The sequence below is a fragment of the Oncorhynchus nerka genome, linkage group LG14 (genome assembly GCF_034236695.1).
Source record: "Oncorhynchus nerka isolate Pitt River linkage group LG14, Oner_Uvic_2.0, whole genome shotgun sequence".
Taxonomy (NCBI): domain Eukaryota; kingdom Metazoa; phylum Chordata; class Actinopteri; order Salmoniformes; family Salmonidae; genus Oncorhynchus; species Oncorhynchus nerka.
In genome coordinates, this window is record NC_088409.1 from 97608748 (window position 1) to 97614006 (window position 5259).

At 46.3% G+C, this 5259-nt stretch overlaps 1 pseudogene; it reads right to left on the reverse strand.

Annotated features, from left to right (window-relative positions):
* Nucleotides 1–957, reverse strand: part of LOC135559707 (small G protein signaling modulator 2-like) — a 123082-nt pseudogene extending 122125 nt beyond the window's left edge.
* Between the last annotated feature and the right edge of the window lie 4302 nt (nucleotides 958–5259).

Genomic DNA, 5259 nt, shown 5'->3' on the forward strand with positions numbered 1-5259 from the left:
CTGGATTAGATTGTAACAACGATTGTAATAACAACGGGCTCCCTCCAATTAATTTACATTTGAGAAACATATGGCTATTACTACTATTAATACGCTAAATGTAAACTGCACAACATATAGTGCCGGAGGATCTCCAATATAACTTAATATAATATCGACATTGAAATGAGTCTTCACTGCACAATTAGCCACGCCAGTAGATAGATCACAGCGCTATTGCCTATATGGCACTGCAACAGCCTAGGCGGTGTGCTCCACCTGTAGCAATCGTTTTTTCTACAAAAGGCGTCCATAGGAAGCTTTTCATTCCAATGGCTCTTCCACATCATACTCCCTTTTGGGAAACGGAAACTACTGAAGCGTCGACATTTAAGGGAAACCGAAGTGAGCGACGACAAAAAACCCTGAAAAACGACATGTAGATGTACTTCTAACGCGTGTTGCATTATTCCAGCCGGTGGCTAGAGTAGGCTACACAGTAATAACAGAAATAGTGTATCAATTCCTCTCTCGCGACGTATCCACATTATCATTCTTCATCATCATCATCATGTATCACGGACATTTACCGAGAAATACATGAACCGGATTTGCTGAAATTTCCCCATACAACCCTCACTCATTATAGACCAAGAGCTCAAAAGAGGCGTGAAACAAAATGCACTTACCTCTCTTTTCACATTCCATAGTAATTTATCTTTGAATTCTTCATCTGTGCACGAACCCATGGCTCTCGGTGGTCTTGTGTCGGTCTCTGTGACAGACAAAGTTACGACTGCAAACAGCGTCAACGTGATTGTCCACAATCTCGGATGTCTGGTGCTCTCCACCCTTTCTTAAAGCTTGTATTTACTTCTCCCCCTCCTTCCTTCCTTCCCTCTCACAGCAAAGTGCTCGGGCCTCCAGATAGCAGGCGGTTGACGCATCTGTGTGGCGGTCCTGCCGCGGCGCATTGAGGAGCCATCTTCACATCCACTCAGAATGACGCCAGCGGTGCTCGACCCACCCCCTTTAACACGGTTTATCAATGGAGTCAATCACTTCACGTATCTCACGCTCCATACACATTTCCAGCACTATGACAGACAGTTATTTATAGCTCTCCTCTGTGTGCGTGTGCGTGTGTACAGGACGATTGGGGGATATTGAGGTGTGATGCTCAGGAGCATTTTATCTGTAGTCTTTTTGTATGTAATATGAAAGAGCCATGGGGGTTTTCAAAGACAGACTGACTCACATAACAACAACACTGATAGGGCAAACAAACACACAATACCATAACAAAAACACAGGACACACAAAATATAACCACGACAACACAATGTGTCATTAATTTGTGCTCCAGTCATGTGTGTGACTATCATTAAATTGATTAATAATATTGTCATGTAACATATGCCAAAGCAAATAGCCCTACTTGCACTAGTGCTTCACTCAATTAAGAAACACATGGCCATTATTCTGATCTAGGGCATGGGTTTATCTGAGCCTATTTTGAGGCTAGGGATATCTTAAATGAAGATGATTGAGGCCAGCAGCTCCCCGTTTTAGAAATGGTGTCATCGCATGTTTTGGCTGCAATAGAAATTAATCAATGTAATCATGATATACAGAATAAGCGTTTTCACTGGGGCTTTTTTCTGTCATTCTATCTTTAACTAGCGCCCCCCTGTGGCCGTTCATGGACTACAGATGTCTGCCCAGAGCCATACCCGTCGCTTCACTCCACTGGTTCCAGAACCATGCCCGTTCCATTCCAGAACCATTTCTGCTTCCCTCCACTGTCCAAGTGGAATATGGAGAGATGTTTCATGAGCTGAAATAAAAAAGATCCCAGAAAGTGAGCTGCAGAAATGGCCACCAGAACTGTTGCCAAAGAATTGAATGTTCAATTCTCTACCATAAGCCGCATCCAACATCCTTTCAGAGAATTTGGCAGTACGTCCAACCGGACTAAAACACATTGTGTAACAGCCCAGGAACTCCATATCCGGGTTCTTCAGAAGCAGGATCGTCTGAAACCAGCCACCCGGACAGCTGATGAAACTGTCCATAGGATGAGTAGCAGAGGGAGGAGAGAACACCTAGCTGACTTGTGGTGGCTATTCAGCAGGCTGATGGTCTGAGGGTAGAAACTATTGGCTAGTCTCTCAGTTTTTGCCATGATGCACCCACACTGCCCTTGTCGGAGTGATTTAAGCGGGGAGAACAGAGATTGCTTGGGTCCCTGATGATCTTCTTGGCCTTCCTGAGACACCTGGTGTTGTAGGTGTCCTGTAGGGCAGGTAGTGTGCACCCAATGGTGCGTTCGGCTGCACGTATGGACCACAAGAGCCTTGTGGTCCACGGTGGAGTTGCCATACCAGACTGCGATGCAAGCCCGACAGTATGCTCTCGACGGTGCTCCTGTAGAACACTGAGGGCCCTCTGGGACAGGCCGAATTTCTTCCGCATCATGACGTTGAAGAGTCGCTGTGGTGCCTTCTTCACCGCGGTGTCCATGTGGTTAGACCATTCCAGCTTCTCGGAGACGCGTACGCCGAGAAATTTGAAGTTATTGACCATCTCCACGGCGGCCCCGTTGATGAGGATGGGGGGCGTGTCCAGCCTGGTTCCTCCTGAAGTCCACAATCCTCTCCTTTGTTGTGCTAACGTTGAGGGAGAGGTTGTTTACCTGGCACCACGCCGTCAAAAGTGCCTCACACCTCCCTGTAGGCTGTCTGGTCTTTGTTGGTGATCAGGCCTACCGCTGTTGTGTCGTCAGCGAACTTGATGATGGAGTTGAAACTGTGAGAGGCCACGTAGTCGTGCCTGAGTGGGAAAGCAATGAGAGCGAGGAAGCAAATCTGCTACGCAGCGAAGCCTGTCGTTAGACTCTGGATTATACTTGGAAACTTGTTAAACTTGTTCACCTTGGAAACTTGTTCACCTTGGAAACTTGTTAAACTTGTTCACCTTGGAAACTTGTTCACCTTGGAAACTTGTTAAACTTGGAAACTTGTTAAACTTGGAAACTTGTTCACCTTGTTAAACTTGGAAACTTGTTAACCTAGAAACATGATACATCAGGAATAACACTATAGTATACGCGGAGTGATAGAGACTGGTTTTTACATCAGTAATACTATAATATATGAGGAATGATAGCGACTGTTTTTTAAAATCACAAGTTAATGGTTATCTATAGGAGCCAGATGGCTGTGGAATGTGCAGGGTAGATGGGAGGAAGTCACGGGATTGCTATAGGGGATACGGTTGGAGATTTTTGGATTAGGCATCTTACGGGGTTGAGGTCAGGTCACCTTAAGGGAGAAGGAACAGTTATTACCCCATCGCTTCCTCTTCCTGTCATAAAATATGTAAGGGTTGGAGAGGAGGAGTGCATCTAAATTAGAGTATAAAAAAATATATATGTGTGTGTGTGTATATATATAATATATATATTTTTATACTCCAATGTAGATGCACTCCTCCTCTCCAACCCTTACATATTTATATATACACACACACACACACACACACACATACACATTATACACTGCTCAACAAAATAAAGGGAACACTAAAATAACACATCCTAGATCTGAATGAATGAAGAAATATTCTTATTCAATGCTTTTGTCTTTACATAGTTGAATTGTGCTGACAACAAAATCACACAAATGATCAATGGAAATCAAATGTATCAACCCATGGAGGTCTGGATTTGGAGTCACACTCAAAATTAAAGTGGAAAACCACACTACAGGCTGATCCAACTTTGATGTAATGTCCTTAAAACAAGTCAAAATGAGGCTCAGTAGTGTGTGTGGCCTCCACGTGCCTGTATGACCTCCCTACAACGCCTGGGCATGCTCCTGATGAGGTGGCGGATGGTCTCCTGAGGGATCTCTTCCCAGACCTGGACTAAAGCATCCGCCAACTCCTGGACAGTCTGTGGTGCAACGTGGCGTTGGTGGATGGAGCGAGACATGATGTCCCAGATGTGCTCAATTGGATTCAGGACTGGGGAACGGGCGGGCCAGTCCATAGCATCAATGCCTTCCTCTTGCAGGAACTGCTGACACACTCCAGCCACATGAGGTCTAGCATTGTCTTGCATTAGGAGGAACCCAGGGCCAACCACACCAGCATATGGTCTCACAAGGGGTCTGAGGATCTAGTCTCGGTACCTAATGGCAGTCAGGCTACCTCTGGCGAGCACATGGAGGGCTGTGCGGCCCCCCAAAGAAATGCCACCCCACACCATGACTGAACCACCGCCAAACCGGTCATGCTGGAGGATGTAGCAGGCAGCAGAACGTTCTCCACGGCGTCTCCAGACTCTGTCACGTCTGTCACATGTGCGCAGTGTGAACCTGCTTTCATCTGTGAAGAGCACAGGGCACCAGTGGCGAATTTGCCAATCTTGGTGTTCTCTGGCAAATGCCAAACCTCCTGCACGGTGTTGGGCTGTAAGCACAACCCCCATCTGTGGACGTCAGGGCCTCATACCACCCTCATGGAGTCTGTTTCTGACCGTTTGAGCAGACACATGCACATTTATGGCCTGCTGGAGGTCATTTTGCAGGGCTCTGGCAGTGCTCCTCCTGCTCCTCCTTGCACAAAGGCGGAGGTAGCGGTCCTACTGCTGGGTTGTTGCCGTCCTACGGCCTCCTCCACGTCTCCTGATGTACTGGCCTGTCTCCTGGTAGCGCCTCCATGCTCTGGACACTACGCTGACAGACACAGCAAACCTTCTTGCCACAGCTCGCATTGATGTCCCATCCTGGATGAGCTGCACTACCTGAGCCACTTGTGTGGGTTGTAGACTCTGTCTCATGCTACCACTAGAGTGAAAGCACCGCCAGCATTCAAAAGTGACCAAAACATCAGCCAGGAAGCATAGGAACTGAGAAGTGGTCTGTGGTCACCACCTGTAGAACCACTCCTTTATTGGGGGTGTCCTGGTAATTGCCTATAATTTCCACCTGTTGTCTATTCCATTTGCACAACAGCATGTGACATTTATTGTCAATCAGTGTTGCTTCCTTAAGTGGACAGTTTGATTTCACAGAAGTGTGACTTCTGTGAAATCAAACTGTCCACTTAGGAAGCAACACTGATGTACACTGATGTGTATATATATATATATATATATATATACTGCTGAGAAAAAACAATCAGTGTGTGTGTGTACACACACACACACACACACGTTGGTGTAAACATGTTTTGTCTGATGCAGCTGTGTTGATCCTCTAGGAAGAATAAATCCGG